Raw genomic sequence first — 17,933 nt, 5'->3', positions numbered from 1 at the left:
AAGCTGTTTCAGGTGAAATAATTGCAAAATGTCCAGTGCGTATATGGAGCCCACGTCATGGAGAGCGCGGCGCACAGCCCTGGTCAAACATGTGCCAGAAAGATTAACGCGAAGTGGAAGAGACGCACGGGAAGACTACGAGGCATATTTTGGGGAACAGAGCTCCTGTGTTTCTAGAAGACACAAAAACTTCCTGGCTAGTTTTGCTTTGCAAAACGGAGTCCCAGAAAGCCTCAATTGCCATGAATATAGCGGGGCAGAGGAGAAAGGATAGCTAAAAGGGACAGAAAATTGTTTAAACTGTTGGAAAATGTTACTGTGACAGCAAATAGATCCAAAGTAGAATTTATTTAACACAGGTATATTTTGCCTTGTGAATCAGAATCAGGTTCCTAACCACCAGGTCAGTAAACGGGGGAGCTCTGGTCCAGAACCGTCTGCCTGGTGGAACAAAAATTATTATTGTCAGACTGGAGATTGATTTGTTATGAAAAATTATTTGATATGGAGCCTGTGGTAGCAGGGGCGTGAACCCAGTCTCAGGAGGCTTTCGGTTCTATATTCCTGGGCACTAGAAATTGTTTGATGTAGGCGATATGCAGAGGACTGATCCGTAATGAGTACCTGACAAGAGCTTTTGTGCCTTAAAATTTAAAAGTTCAGAACTAGTTTTTGCTTTCAAATACACATATTTTCTGCAGACATTGTTTTATGAGGCCCAGGGAACAAGAACTGATTCTGTGAGAACCAGCTGAAATGTTTACTATATGGCTAATTGTTGGTGACATCAGTAAATAATGACACAATAATTTTCTGTATTCTACTAATTTATACACCTCCTCCCCTCCCTAGATCATCAGGTATTTAGAGAATCTGGAAAAGCAGTCAATTTAAACAAACTCTCTTCTACAACCGGCCAGGCAGCACAAAAGAGCTTACAAGGAGAAAATGAGACCTCTTGTGCCGATTCGGACACCCGGCTGCCCACCTCCCGGCCCCAGCTGGTGACCAGTGTCAGCACTAATGAGGGGGAGACGGCAACGAGCCTCTCTTGTAGCTGCTCTTTCTCTTTGTCGCATTGCTGATGACCTCCCCAGAGCGCATCTCTGAAGTTATTAGTGTGGAAGAGCCCACCTCGTGTCGCAGTTCTGGGGATTGCACTGTGCCTTCCCTCGGACACCGGTGCTCCTGCCAACAAGGAAGGAAGTGGTAGACCTGGCCACCCTGCAACGCGGAAAAGGGGAGGGCTGGGAAGAGAGAGGTGGAGTGGAAGATGACAGTCTGGTGTTACTCCAGGAGGTGTGGTGTGTTAGGGGTCAGCATGTATAACTGTCTTGTTACATCTCAAGATTAAAGCGTTTGAAAATCAGTTTGAGATCAGTTATTGAATGGAAAGGGCTGCAAGGGAAAGAGCGTCATTCTTCATTACATAGGCTTGAGACGAGATCCAAATCAGACCTGCCACATATATTCTTTCAGATGCACATGCTTGTAGCCAGAAGAATGACAGCTTGAAACCTACCTACATGTCAGTCAGTCTCTTTACCCCAAATAAACTTTTGCTTCTATGGTATCCTTTGCTTCAAAGCAGCGCTGACAAGGATTTATTGAATTAACCTAAATGGCTTTAAGCCCCAATTCACGCTGGTGCAGCATGTCTCTATCAGGGGTTTGCACTGGTATAACTAATTGATTTAGTTACAGATGGGAAATTTTTCTTAACAAGAGAAGCCCTAAACTGCTGGCCAGGCTGCCTTTGTTGTTTGCAAGTAATCTCCCTCAGCCCGTTGTTAGCATAAATCTGTTCTATTTTGGATTCCCATAGAGCTAATTTGCACAGGAGTCACACAGTAGCATGGTTTACATTTCTAGCTCCTTTTCAAAAAGAGACTGCAGGATTTTTAAAAAAAAAGAACTTTTCATGAGTTGTCTGCATTTCTGTGAATATTTCATTGCTTCCGTCTCAGTCCTCATGTATAGTGTGGAAGAGCAATTCATTTGATAGATGAGCTTTTTCTAATTGGGCGCAGAGGGCAGAGTGTGCGGTTCTGCTCCCGGAGTGGCTGGACTGGACGCACAAAGTCACACTGTGACTTTGAATCACATTCCTGATTCAAAGCCTTATATTAACGTATATGACAGCTGCTTCCTTTGACTGTCCTGTAATAGTCGATATGAATTTTCTCTTGTTGATCTCAGTGCTAAGCTTATCTGCTACCGTGTCCATGTAAGCTCAGCTGAAAACCTGTGCACATGCGTGAAACCGACGTGATGAAATACAAGTTCATGTTCACAGAGAATGTGCATGTTCTCACCTGCATGTAATTAAGCTGAAAATTAAAACAACCTTTTTTGTGGGGAATTAGGTATGAGGTCCAAGTTCAGGTAAATCAGGTTTGGAGGCTTGTTATATATTGGTGTAGAGACTAGGAAACCGGATCTTGGTCCTATTTATTTTGTACACACATTTGTAACAATAATGAGTTACTGAAAGCTTTCCTATTTATTTTAAAAGACACGGGAATTTGAGTTCATTTTTTTTAGTCTATGTATGGACTTTCACATCTAGTACTCTTTTCAGAGGAGCAATGCTGAAATCTGGAAACAGCGATACAACCTCCAGTAACCTCCAACAATCACTACCGCTTCTCAAAAAGAACAGAGTTTTAGGAAAATTTTTACATAGGATAATATGGAGCATTAACAGTTTGTTTGGCTCTGTCTGTTACTTCTCCAAACATTTTTTTTCATGATCAGCTTGATTCCTCTTCAGTTCTAGTCTGCAATTATGAAGTAGAGGTGGTACAACTGAATGGGCCCAAATGATTCGTATTAATTTAGGCAGCATTGCAGTCTTTGCCACAGCAAACACTGTATTTTCCTTAAGATCATTTATGCTCTTTGTATAGTCGAACAACATCCATTTTGCAGTCTAGTCCTAGGAAGACACGGTCAGAAAGTTGGGCATTACAGAAGCTTCTAAAGAGAGATTTGTAGGTGAGTACATCGTAGTAATAATTTATTTGCCTAAATCATTAACCTATGTGTCTAAAATAGTTTTAAACTGATCATAGAATAGAAAAATAAAGGGTTTTCAAAAGAAAATAAACATGGATAGTAGATTTTTTTTACTGTTAAGTGGTCTTGTTTCTGCCTTTTTGCTCAAACTAATTCAAAAGCAAACGGTGTTTATATATCAGGAAAAAATAATTCCGTTCTCTAAAGTATATTGTTATGGCCATATACCTTTTTTCTTATTTATTGTAAAAATATACATGAATAAGTAATGCAATTTTGAAGGAGAAGAAGTTGCCGCAGCCCAGAAGTGTGAACTTTTATCATACAATTTTGTATCTTGCAAAGACTTTTGAAAATTAGCTAAAGGAATGGTTGATAGTTGGAGAAGGAATTGGGATGTATCTTGGCTCATTTACCAGATTGGGGCTACAAGCCCACATGTACCCTTTTCAGACACAGATTTCACACTATTGTTAGATTCTCATACTGCTTTTCCAAAATAAATGTTAAAAATTGTTTCTAAGTAGACTATGCAACAACTTCAAAATTTATTCATTTGCCAATGAAAATCTTTATATATATATATAGCTCAGAATTAAATTCTCTCTGCAAAGTCAGTCAAAACCAGCAGAAACTACTCACTTATATGATGTGGATATAAATATAGATTTTATTTCTCATTGCAGGAAATGTCCTAGCATTTCTAACAATGCCGATCATTTTTCAATGCTTGTGTGGTTTGTACCACAGTTTTTATTCTGTATTAGCAGCATCTCTGGCTGCTTGACAAAGTGCAAGGCTTAGCTGTGCAACAGCCAGAAGCCAGGCACGGGCTGAAGGAACAGAATACATGGTAAGAAGCATTGACGTTTCTTATACACTAGATGATGTAGTTGGGCTCCAAGGATGGGTTTTACAACAACCATGATGATGTGGGGGTAAGATTCAAGCCAGGCAATGGTATAAGCCATTTCTTTATCTATCTGTTGTGATACCAAGACTTTTGCAGTTCTTCTGTGTCTCAACTATTTCATTTTGCTCTCATTTTCTTCATTTTTCCTGATTTCCACTCTGTTTTCCCTGACTTCTCTGATTTATATACTCAGTGCTGAATAACACCATGAGACTTTGTTCCTATACATCTCCCAGTCTTTCCCCAAGTACCTCGCATTATATTATACAGCAGTGAAGTCTCATGCAAGCGAAAGGACAAAAATCTCATGGACTTCATGAGAAATGCTGCTTTCTGGATGCCCACATTTCTCTCCCACCCATCTTTTCTGCTTTTTCTGCAAGAGAAACTCCTGGCATTTCCTTACCTAAAGGAGCACTAAGGTTAATTATGCAGGCACCAGAAAGCACTTGAGGAGTGAGTTTGTGGATGCTTGCTGCCCCTTGCCCACCTACAAGCCCTCTGCCTTTGAAATAAATTCTAGCCTCTAAAGATGTGCGCAAAGAAGAAAATAGGCCTTAATGGGGAGAAAGTTGAAGGAAGCAGGAGCTAGAAGAGAGCTTCTGGTGGAACACCCAAGGACAAGTTTCACACTTCCCTTGGGCCAGGGAAGCAGAGAGGAGATTCACTGATTTGTCAGGTCATTGGAAACATCTATGCAAGGGTCTTAATTCAGGTTTCCAATGCCCACTGTAGTGTCTGCTCCAGTTCATCATGCTCTTGCATCTTTTTGGTGCAAAATCCTCACTCCTAACCTATGGGCTATAGATCTCCTAACCTAGATGTCTCCGGGCACCCATAGAATTGCTAAATAAACGAGGAATAGAGTCATCATCGCAGTAACGATAACGTTTGTTGACTACAGAAGTCAGATATATACCATGGAGGTGGGTTTACCAGGGAGGCTATTGGTAGCCCCCATTTTGACATGCAGGCCTCACACCTGAATTGCACCATCTCTAGCCACTGTATCAATACATACCACATATTTTAATACGCATTATATTTTATACAATAGCATATTGATATGAAATATATTATATATTGCATATGTTTTATAAAACATAATGCGACATACTCTTTTTCAATAAACAAAGCAAAACGACACTAAAACTAAAAGAAAGGACTTATACTTGTTCAAACTTCACATGATGGCTGGGTCCTTGAGGAGCCAATACTGATTATATTGAAAAAGAGTAATCCATAAATAAAATTAAAAGAATCCAGATACATAAAGCACAGAGGCTAGAGAGTGTCTCGCTGGTGTCTAAACTCACCTCCCCCTTTCTTACTTCTGCCCTCAGTTAACATGAGTAAATTAGGTGGCTGCTTTTTCATCATCTGTTTTCAGGTCAATGTCAAGGACTTGATTAATAATTTTTCAGAACGTGTTTTATAGTAGAAATATTTGACCAAAGTGGAAATGAAAAAGGACCCTTTGGCACCTCAGGCATGCGTGGAGGGAGAGCACAAGAGTTTGCAGAGTGATCTAAGCAGACCAGCTGGAGAGTAAGTGGTTGGCTGAACAGATGATGTGAAAAGAAGCCGTCACAGGAGCAAGTACGGGTCCTGGATGCCCGTGGAATGAGATGAGGAAGTAATTTTCTTCATCTACATACTCTCATCCTATGAAGACTTGTTTATGTATTAATTTCATGTCAATGAGTAGCCCTACTGACTTCATTAGGACTAATTATGTGTTTAAGATTAATCACATGCTTATGTTTTCCCTTGCTGAAGATAAATTTTCAGGAAAATTGTTCTTAGAACATCTTTCATCTGACATTAATGTACTGCCTCAGGTGTAAAACCTGTAGTATTGCTTACTAGTTTAAACACTCGTCACCCACAAATCACCCAGCACTGGACCTGCTGCTTGGGAACCAGGTCAACACCTGAGCCTTCAGCCCTTGGCGGAGGATGGAGCAGGACACACTGGAGCTAGGGAATGGCAGAGGCTGAAGGTGAAAACAGCAGGAACCTGAAAAAAGAGGGAAGGGAAGTTGCTTAGAAGAGCTCCTGGGGGCCAAGGATTTTTGAAAGAATGGGGAAATATAGCAAGGCAGAGGTATATGTTACATTTAACATCAGTCTTTTCAACAAGCAAAAATTAGCACCCGTTTTATATTGGAGCAATGTTATATTTGTTTCTACTGCATGAAAACACCAACATTTAATGTGTGTTTTGGTAACACTGTGGTAACACAGAACCCTTTGTTACAGAAAAAAAATACTCAGTTGCTTGAATTAGTGAAGTTTTATTTGTTTATTTTCAATAATATAAAGATCTATAGATCCTAGCAGTCTTATTTCTAAGTGACTGAGTTCTGAGTAGAACCCCCCCTAAGGATCTAAGTACCTTACTGTTCTCAAACTTTTCAAGCTGCAGTGGGTAGGAGGTGACACCTGGGAGTGTGACCCCTTCCCTCTTCTGGTACCCACTGCTTCACTCCAAGTAATGGGCAAGTGCCTTCTTCCACTGGGGATCATAAACCTGGAATCCTTTCCTGACAGCAGTCTTCTGTAGCGATTTTTTTCAAAGAATTGATCCCAGTTCTCTCTTCTCTTTTAATGTTCAGGCAGGGAGAGGTGGTTTCCTCAATTCCTATTAGAGATCAGAGCACTTGCCGAGGAAGTGAGACACCCAGGTTCAATACCTTCCGCAGCCTGAAACGGTTCAAACACACGTCTCTCTAATTAGTGGGGAATGTGTAAAGAAGCCTCTTGAAAATCTTTGAGAACTTCAGGGTTGGGCTGAAAGAGCCGTAGTGCACTTACCGGAGGCGGCGTGGACGGCATCCCCCATGGGTGCTGGGCGCAGGAACCTGGATGACCCCTCGAACCAGCAGAGTGTTTTGCAAATAGGACTTTCTAAGGAGAGGTGGGATGTAGCTGGTGCTTTGGATTGCAGTGGAGCGTTTGGTGGGAGATAAGCGTTCATTGCCCCAGGACAGGCATTTACAAGCACATCTGGGAAAATAAATGCCTGGAGAACTTGCAGATGAAGTAGGTGTATTACCTGATAAATCTGGGTCCTTCAATAGACCTTTGGCGGGTTTAGAGCCCCTAACTTAGAGATAAGATGTTGCTGGGCTGGATCTTCCCAACATAAAGCTCAGATGGTTAGAAAAACTGACAAAATGCATTTAAATGAAAAACTTAAATGAAAATGGTTTTAATCCATTCCCTCTTCTTCTTCTTCTTTCCTTTTTATGTCCTCTTATGAATTTGAACTCTTTCTCAGAATTTGTCTCTGGAGGGCTCCTCTATCTCACTCCTTAGGTTCCTCAGATTTAGAGAGAAATATAGAGACTATTTTTACTTCTACACTGGGATTAATAGAATCCAGCCTGTCTAGCTGCAGGGTAAATCAGCACAATTTCCCTTTATGCCAAATGCCAGTGGTTTGTCATAGACGTGCTTAAGCCCCATCATGAAATGTAGCTCACAGTACATGCTGTGTACTAGTAGCCGTTCGCTAAGGAGAGAAAACTACAAATGATGACCAAAAGGCTAAGTAAGACCCACTTTCAAACATCCTGTGACCATATCCCCAAACTGAGAGCAGATCTGCTTTGCTGATCATAAATGTTATATTATTTGGATGGACTCTTTAAACCCTGCCATTTTTGGCATTTAAAAATAAAAGGATAAACAAAAACACATCTGGTCTGCAAATGTGCATGCCATGTTTGAGCTTGATGCAATTTTGAATTAGTTGTTAAACATTGAAAATCAGGGTTCATAAGGGAAATGCCTACTCAGCTGATTGTAGTGCAACTGGTGCAGCTATAATAGACACCAGACACTCCTGGAATAGCAGATAACTGTGTATGGCTACGCAGGCATAGATGGAAAGAAAAGCCAGATGGTGTACTTAACTGCACTTAAAATCTGATTGTGTGTGTCAATAATGAATGCCCAAATCGGATTCCGCCATAAAAAAACAACTATATGTGCATACTAGTAGAACAAATGCAGCCCTATAGAAAAAAATGTGTGGATTCCATCACTGTAGTGATGGTTATTGTGATGATCCGTTATTTTGTATTTGCTGTAGGTTTTTAAAGTCTTAAACATTAAATACGTTACAACACAGTAACAAAAATAAGTAAATCATAAGGGTAATTCTGACAAATAGAAAACTGCCATTTATAGCCAGTTTTCTTAAAAATACAAACGATGTCTGTTGATCAGATTGCTGGCAAAGGTTTCTGGATGCTACAGTCTTAATACACCTCCTTTCCTTGGACACCAGAATGAAATCCTGGCGGGGTCAGCTGAGTCCTTCATCATTTCAAGGTAGATTAAGTTGTTTATTATGGGTGAAAGTTAGGCCTGGTGGTAATCGATGGAAGCTTTGCTGTCAACAACAGCATCATGCCTATAAATAGACATTTAATGTAAGACTTTAAAATAAAGAATTTTTACTTTTCTGTATGGAAATTAAGGTTCCCACAGTTATTCAGTCTTAGAAAAAGAATTTGCTTGGCTCAATTAAATAAGAACAATTAAAGAATATAATTCCCTGTAATTCCTCCATATGCTTGCTCCCTCTCTCTCTCCCTCTCTCTGTAATGAAGAGATTCTGAACCCCTTACATTAAGTGTATTTACTGTTAGCTGATTTCAGCAGGAAAGCTTTTGGAGTAGGATGCTAATCAGTTTGAGTAAAGTTAGCAAAAGCTGGACATAAATAAGCACCAAATTCTGTCAAACTCAATCATATTAATCAGATTTGTCTCAATATTTTGTTCAGATGGCATAGTCTAAAGCTATGCAACAATACTAGCTCAAATACATTGGCTAAGGCCAACTGTTTCCTCTCGTAGGTTTTCTCTCTGCGTGGAGTGCCATGTAGACATATCGTCCTAATGCCTCCACTTCTGGAGCTAGCATTCTCCTCTAGCTGGAGTAATAGCAGCTTAGGTTGCGATGACACTCACAGAGTTTAGGCTCTCAAATCTCTAAAGTACTTTTGAAAATTGTATGCAATATTTATTACCCCTTCAAATTGCAATTCAGTGGAGTAGCAGAAGAGAATCGGACTGCCTTTCATTACAGTTTCCTGACCTTTTATCTAATGTGAAAACCTATTTTTAATTGCTGGTATCTTTGCCAAACCTTAAGAATTGCCTTGTATGGCCTTAAATGAGCCCCAACGGGTGTGAACATTATGACATTGTCTAATTACATGGTCACATTTGAATTTTGTTCTAAACTATTTGTGCTTCAGTCTGTGCACAGGACAGAAGGAGTTTAGCTCAAAAGCGAATATTCAATTTTAGGTCTCTTCCCATTGCTCAATATGTCCCCCATGCCTTATTTACTGCACAGTATCCAAACCCTGCTATGAAGATAATTATTATGTCCCTTCCAGGTTTTAATACGGTGCTAGTTGCTATAGTACCTGCACATTTTACAAACTTTAATGAATTTATATGCACAAAACCCCTCTGAGGTAAGGAGTAGTATTATTCCATTTTGCAGACGCTGAACTGAGACACGGAGAGTTGAAAACACAAAAAAAACCCCAGCCCTCTACTACATCAGATTTGCGGTGGTGAGGTCTCAGTTTTTGGTGTGCTGCCTTCTATATTAAAAATTGCACTGTACTACTTGTATACCGGGGTATCTAATCAGTCACTCAGAAAATCAGGAGTGAAAACAGAAGACATAAATAAATTGCTCCCGGTGCATATGGAAGTGACATAAATCCAGCTTTCCAGACCATTATTCCATTGTCTTAACTCGAGACCATCTTTCTCTTCCTGAAATCCTTGCCCGAGCGACCGCTTTCTACAGCAAAGAGGCATGGGTGCTATAGGCAACCTGCTTCACTATACAGCAAGGCAGATCTAAATCCTTCTCCCAGCAGAGCAGAAGGAAACATGCCAGCTCCGCAAGCCGGCCGATGACGGGGTTATTTAAGGAGAGCTCAGCGAGGGCAAGGCTGTGGCGGAGATGGTAAATAAGTGTTTTGCTTTGGTGCTCACTGTAGGAAGACTGGGGAGAGCCCCAAACCCATTGAGAGGACTCAGCAAGGGATCATCTGAAACAGAAGAAACCGTGGAAGAACTAATTGAATAAAGAGAGAGAATAAACACCAAGAAATCACTGGGACTCTATGATATCCACCCAAGAGTCTTAACAGAATCAAAGGATGAAATAGTTGAATTATTGATGGTGGCATGTGACCTTTTTCTTAAAATTTCACTCATTCCTGAGGAGGGGAGAGTAATGAATGTGGACAAATTTTTAAAGAGAAGATCTCCAAGACTGTGAGATACCTGCACATAGAAGCCATGACAAAAGATAGAATTCGTGGAAATCTGGATAAATCTGACTTACAGGAAAGATAAAACATAGTTTCTATAAATGTAGTCCTGGCCTTCAACTGCAGTGGAAGTCTCTGGAGGGGCTAAAAACCAAGTCATTAAGGATGGCGCTGGTGCTATAATCTGCCTGGATTTCCAGAAGACTTTTGACAGAAGTTCCTCACCATAGGATTTTAAGGAAATGAAGCTGCCATGGCATAAGAGAGAAGGTCCTAGCTTGGATAAATAGTAGACTGAGAAACATAAACAGAAGCTAGGGCTAAATGTTTGGTTTTCAAAATGAAAGGAGGGCTCCAGGGCTCTTCTAGGACCTGTGCTATGCAACGTGTCTATAAGTGACCTGGAAAGCACAGCAAACAGCAAGGTGACAGAACTGGCTGAGCTGAGGGAGTCAGGCCCTAGGCTGGCTATAAAAAATTGCAGAATGGGATTATGAGACTAGGAAGTAAAAGGGCAGGTAAAATTCAATATAGATAAAGTGGTGCAGATGGGAAACAATGGTCCTAAATTTACATATGAAATAGCTGTCGCTGACCTGCCTATTATAACTCAGGAGTGAGACCTTAGGTCTTATCATAAAAGAGCTCAAAAAAAGTACCGGCTCAGTGCTCAGCAACTATCAGAAAAATAAATTGTTTTTTTAGGGAAAAATTAAGAAAGGAATGAGAAGCAAAACAAGAAAACAGTATTGTAGCACTGTAGCTATGATCCAACTGCACCCTGAATCATAGAATTGTTAGGGTTGGAAGGGACCTTAAAGATCATCTAGTTCCAACCCCCTGCCATGTGCAGGGACACCTCCCACTAGATCAGGTTGCTCAAAGCCCCATCCAGCCTGGCCTTGAACACTTCCAGGGATGGGGCTTCCACCACCTCTCTGGGTAACCCGTTCCAGTGTCTCACCACCCTCATGGTGAAGAACTTCTTCCTAACGTCCAGTCTGAATTGACCCATCTCTAGTTTTAATCCATTTCCTCTAGTCCTACCTTTACCTGACATCCTAAGAAGTTCCTCACCATGTTGTGTATTGTTCTTGTCCCCTTGTTCCAGAAGTATGTGGTAGAACAGAGAAAGATCCAAAGAAGGAAATCAGAAGTGATCAGTCACTTGGCAGTTTCTGTACCAGGAATGGTGAAATGAGGTAGTTTTTTCTGACTGGAAAAGAAAGAACTTGAGTGCGGGGGAGCAGATGTCTTTGGAGTCATGAATGCTGTAGGAAGGTGCAACCTGGAATTGTCTGCTCACTGCTTCTTCCAGTACAGGAATCAAGGGGCAATGGCATGTCTCCACCCGCAGTTAATAGACCTGTAAAGTTCCTCACTGAAGGATGTTGTGTGCCTCAGAAGCTTCAAGAGGATGTTGCGGAAGCACTTGGAAGAGGGATGTATTGTGGGTGACAAAACAGAGAAACTGCAGCAGGATTCCCCCCCAGCTGAAAAGCGTCACAGCTGGGAGACTGCTGGGGCAGAACCTGGCTGTGCTCGCCCTGCGTGACACCCAGCCTGGTGTGTCCCCACCTACGGCACCGCTGGAGGGCAGGCACAGTACCAGGCTGGCAGGACCCCTCTCTGGAGCTGCACGACTCCTCTGATGCCTCATCCTGCTGTGAAGAAGGCAACAGTCTCAGGTATGTGGTCAGGTACCATAATGCATAATGCAAAGAAGCTGAATTAGGTCATATCCTCTCCTCTGATTATAGGATAGAAGAACGTCTGATTACAGTGTCTTGGGACTGCTACAAAACAGGCTTGCAAAATCAATGCCTTGTTATATTTTGAAAATGAGTTGAAACTGAGAAACAAACCCCACACATTTAAAGATGGTGAGGCTGATGAGAACATTTTCCGTTTCTCCATTTGAAACAAACGCAAGGAAAGCTTAAGATCTGTTTAGGGATATTACCAAATTTGAGAAATGCTCACATCCACACTGCACACAGGGTGTTGTGGGAACAGACGGGGAGTAATCCAGAGCTGAGTTTCAACCCAAGAGAGAAAGTAGACATCCATCAGTAGGGATAAGTAAATTGGACCTGGCACCTTAAGTACCTTAAACGTTAGAAGTTAAACCTGAAATGGTATCCTGATTCTTAAAGGAAGGTAGTAAATTACTTGCCGAACAAACTGGTGACATAATCAAAATGAGTAACGTTGCCAAATCTTGAAGAAAGCGTGGAGTCTGGGAATAAAGAGTTAGGAGACGGGGCAGGAGCGGATTACCCCTTTCCAAGTAAATACCACACAAAACACAAGCTGTGTAAGAGGCACCGCTGTGAAGAAGGTAGTCTTTATATTGGGACAGTCTTAGTTGAGAGTAGCAAGTGAAATCACAATTCTCAAGCAACTCACCTTATATAAATTTTGCTGTTATCACCAGTGTATGCAACAAAAAACACGAACGCAAATAACTAATAAAATAGAACAATCCTCCCTCCTAAAACCGACATGAAATTAAACTAGATATATTTTCCTTTAAAAGAATCTCTCCTTATTATCTTCAGAGTGGTTTTCTGATAGTGAAATGAGTGATAAGATGGTTCTAGATGAAAAGGAAAGCCTTTTAATTTACTAAGGAAAAACCCCAGAAGGCTGCTGTGACTGGCAATATTAAAACTTACTCTTCTGTAATTGACTTGTGTCTAATGTAACTTATTTTCTCAGCATTAGTGTTGGTCGTGACAGTGAAACAATATTATTCACTCCAAGAAATATCAAGGAGCCGATTTTTTTCAGAAAATAAACTGGATGGCCGGGAGGTAGAGATCCCACCACTGGCAACAAAGAAGAATTTTGCATGCACAAAGAGTAAGCCAGGAGGGATATTTTAAAGTCACTTTTGCAACTGACCTCGGGTTGCCCCACAGGAGGGCAATTGACCTCAATTTGGAGATTGACCTCAGGCTGCCCTCCTGTTCTATATAACAGTGTCTGGCTGCACCAAAACAATTAATTTGTGACGCGGAGGTCTAACAAGAACCGGTCTGCAGATAACTCATCTCTCCTTCTGGGCTTGTTCCCTCCTGCTTGCACTAAAAAAGAGAGGAGGAAAAAAGCAGAACGGCCTGGTGTTGGGAGCAGGGGATTTAGCACAGGTGGTGGCAGATATCCTGTGATATGTGCCTGCAAACCGGTATGGATTGGAAGTGCAGGAAGCTGAAGCAGAGCTGTCCTTGCACCTGGGCATTAGTCCCATGCTGGTCACCGGGAACGGAGATGTGGGTGACTGGCTTTTGCAGACTTTAAAGAAGTTCTAAGACCGAGAGTCATTAGGCATAGCCTAATGATAACTTGTAGCTGTTAGTGGAGTGACTTAAAAAGAGACGATCCATGTGCCACAGATATCCTGCCTCGCCACAGTTCGTGAAGGCAGCTCCAGGACGTGGCTGAGCTTGATTTCACCAGCTGGGCAGCCGTGAGTGGGAGCACAGGATACACCACCTCTCAAACAAAGGTGACCCTCTTCTTTGTACACCCCCCGCCCCAGCCCGCATAGGCTGCTTGCCACTGGCTCACTGGCCTTTAGTGAGGAAGGGGTGAAAGGGTGGCTTGCAGAATGGGGAGCCATGGAGAGCCACATGGGCACAGCCAGGACTGCACCAGAGGAAGGGGGGCGCTGAGGTCGTGATAGATCAGATAAACTGACAATGAAGATGGCTTTTCCTCACACCCGTCATTCATTGTGGTATTCAGTCCGGTCTGCTGGAATTACATTTCCTGTCATATTGATTTATTTTGCATTCATCAAAGGAGACTAAGACTTTTAAATTACTAAAATTGGAAATATATTTTAATTTCACACTCGGGCATGGGAGTTACATCTTTTGTGAAGCTGAAATTTTGATAGTAGTGGGTTTCCAGCTTCCTACTGGTAGTATCGTTAACTCCTATTAATACTCTTTCTCCTCTCAGGGAGGAGTAAGTACACCAAGAACCGTGGTTCACATTGCTTTACAGTGTAGATAAACAAAAGCAGAATGATGTAAACACAGCATCAATTCTCATTGCAGCGGCTTTTGATTCAGGGCTGTGTGAAAGTTCTCCAAGCACTTCTGTTTTTCATATCTGTGGCATTTATGAAGAGAATATCCACTTGCAGCAGTTTTCAGACAGTTTTTATTATTTCTTCTTGCCACTGTTATTCTATGTCAAGATTATGATAAGTAGTCCCTTTGCTGAATGTTGTAAAATCAAGTACAAAATTTATGCATTATATATTTATGCAAAGTGAAAGCTAATTTGGTCTAACACACTGCAGAGTATTATCCTCAAAACGTTACTTTTATTTCTCGTCCATCTCCTCTGTTTTTAAGAAAGATTTACAAACCCCACTTTTTTAAGTTCTGTATCTCTTCATTACTGTAATAATTTACCTATTTTTCTTATGTGATAGAATTCTTTATTCTTTTTCTTTTTTCTGACCTAAAATGATATATCTCTGAGATCAGAAGTTCTTACATATTAATGAGGATTAGGCTGTTTCAGAGCTTGCATGGAAACCTTCAAATACCATTAAGGTGTTGCAGGAAGAATGTGGCTTTTATTTAATCAATGAACGGTTCTTATTCAACTTCTACGCAATGCTTTTGCAAGATATTATGGGTTTTGTTAGAGGACAGACCTTAAAAACAAGGTTTTAATAGACTTGGTCAAAACTCACAGTTTCCACTGCATAGAAACATCAACAATTTTAACAGTATTTTAGTTCCAGTTTAGACTGAAAATTTGAGTTTGACAAAATTGCTTTTTCTGATGTGAGGCCGTCTTGAGAAAACTTTTCACGTTATTCATCTCTGCCTGGCTAGACTATCCTGACATGCTTCATTTCTGTTTGTAGCTGTTGTAATTGCACTTTCATTCACCTGTAATGTGCTAATTGAGTGAGAGAAAGAAACTGAGGGAACCGTGAGGTTGCCTCTTGGCACTGGTGGTGGAGTTGTGAAATGGTCGCTCTGCAGTTGCAGAGAGGAATTAGATACTTAATTCTAAGAAGGGGCCTGGATCTGAGGATTGGAAGCAGCCATAGTCACCTCCCATCATCCCAGAATTAGACACCAGAGTAGTCTTGCAGCTGGACCTTAACTTTTTCTTCCTCCTTGACAGAAACTATGGCTTAGTCAGCTTGTTGGCACTGGGAAGCCCAGTGTAACATTTATTCCTTTACAGGGAGCCTAGAGGTTGCAGCTGAAAAGTAAAGGTTACAGCGCCTGTTATAGAAAAAGCCCTGCATAATTTGGGAGCTTGTTACAACTTCTGAAGTGACTTGGGCAACATGAGTCAGATTTTTGAAGGCATTTAAGTGTTGAAAATGTCAAGGGCTTTTGATGCCTAGGCATTTCAAAAATTCTTCTCTGTAACTTTAGGAATGGAAACACCTTTAAATCCAGCATGAAGACCCTTAAAGATATAATTAGCTTGCGCAGCAGGTAGGTGGTCTGTGTCCAAAAGCTTAATTCACTTCTGAAAGTGGGCCCAAGTTTCCTAATTCACTCACTTTTGAAATGTGGTATTTTTTTTTCTTTCCTTCTAACTGTTCCTTGTACTTATCATGCTCTGTGTATAAACTTAAAAAGGAAAGAATTTATAGCACAGTTGTAGCACAAGTCCAACTTGTTTGATTTCTAGCCTGCATGTAAAAACTGAGTAACATTTCTAACATTTTCAGGTTGGAATATGGGGATCACATTTTATTTATCTACCTGTGCTTTTTGAAGACCAGCTATTACATTTTATTGAAATACATGATCTTAGTACGCCAGACATCAGTGCTATGAAATGTCATCTGTGTCCACTTCTTCATATTATAAATACTTCTACATTGCAAAACCAGTTAGATTAAAGAGTAGAAGCAGTTAAAAGACAATGAAGAAATTGTAAATAATATATGTGTGGGTCCGATTCTCATTCCTACCTTGATCTGTTCATACTGGCAGAAAACATGGCTCTGAACCAGAAGCAAGTGCATTCTGCAAGAAGTTCTGTTTCACTCTAAACTCGTACTAGCCTGGCTCCTTGCTTACTACCAAGTCATGGTCTTAGGCTCTTTATATGAGTGCAATTATTTGTATCAGTGTAACAATTAACACCAGTTACTTAAATATAAAAGAGCTTCAAATGTATGAAGCCCCCATAAAATACATAAAGGGACTCAATACTTATTTATATCAAAAGTTTGTCTACATGTAGGCAGGTAAGAACTCTCTTATATTTTGTTCACTTTGTTCTTCTGCCAAACTACCTGGGAGCAGTGAGAACTTGATTCGTGCAACACGAGGAATCAGCTGCTACCTGTAGTCAGAAGCAGGTTGTATAAACCTGGGCTTGGTGACTTCCTAATGATAGCTACTGGACAGACCAGCTGAAACCACTAACAGTTCCAGGCAAAACACGGCATGGAGACACTAGGAGTAAATAAAAGTCATGCCTTATCTGCACAGAAGCCTGCTCTATTAATTTTTTATAGATCTGTCTTTGATATGAATTGCTGAGGTTAATTGCATTACACAGGTACGAGGTTTGAGTGAACGGATAAACTGGGCCCTACATGTTCAAAATAGCATACTTAGTTAACTCATTCATTAATTGAACAGAAAACAAATGCCATTATAATGGGAGGAGGAGGAGTTGTTTATATGATAACTTCATCCGGCCCTGTACCTGTTTAATTGGGAGGCTCCTACAAGCTCTTTTAAGGCTTATTCGTCTCATATTGACATCCTCCCTTTCCATATGTTTTTAGACACTGCAATATGAATTATGCTTATTATGGAAATGACGGCCAAATCTATTTTGCTCCTGCAAGTGATGTGCCAAGACAGCCTCTGTTCTGTCAGCAAGCATTGCCAAAGTACAAATGCATATGGCAGCAAACCTCTTTCAAGTTAAAACAGAAATGCTGAAAACTGACTTCACTAATTTATCAAAACTGCTTCCTGGCTCTCCCGGGATTTCTTCTGGCGGCTATAAGACATCCTTCTCCAAAGCAACTGGAAACTTTTTGGAGCTAAGTCAATATTTTCATTCACAATTCATGTTAACACTGGACCCGAACATTGCAAGGTGCTGAATCTGTCGACGGGGAGGCAACCAGCATTTTCCAACAAAGAAATCATGGTCCTATTCAAGTGGTTTGCTGCCAATGCGTCGGACTTTGTAAAATTACTTCTAGTTGTAACAAACTGGTTTGAAGTACTACTAACTCAGTATCTGCATTCTATCCTCATTCTTCCCCCTGATTGCATAGAAATGCACCTGTGAGGTCAGGATAGAGAAAAGTACGTCCCAACTCCTTTTCCTTTCACAGAATTTAAAATCTTAATACTGGAAACAGTGCGAGTACAGCCTTCCTCTCTGGCCTTCCTGAGGAAGTCGAGGCGCTTGGTAGTCCTCTGGTAGTTTCAGTAGGCTTGTGGCGTGGTTCACCATGCTGGAGAGCTGCTTTGATTCTTTTCTTTTCCACACTGACATCTATTCTTGTTGTGCTTCTGAGGACTGGAGGGCCCCATGCCGTTGTCCTTTAACCAGTGGAGAAATATCACTCGGCGGTTCCATGTTTTATGAGCCTGACTTGGAAAGAGAGCTGCATGTTTTACATCTTCAGGAGTAATTTAGTCTGTCGTTTGTTAACTGA

This window comes from Chroicocephalus ridibundus, chromosome 5 (genome assembly GCF_963924245.1).
Source record: "Chroicocephalus ridibundus chromosome 5, bChrRid1.1, whole genome shotgun sequence".
NCBI classification, from domain to species: Eukaryota; Metazoa; Chordata; class Aves; order Charadriiformes; family Laridae; genus Chroicocephalus; species Chroicocephalus ridibundus.
The sequence above is the reverse complement of the archived record's forward strand: the minus strand, read 5'-3'. Positions refer to the sequence as shown.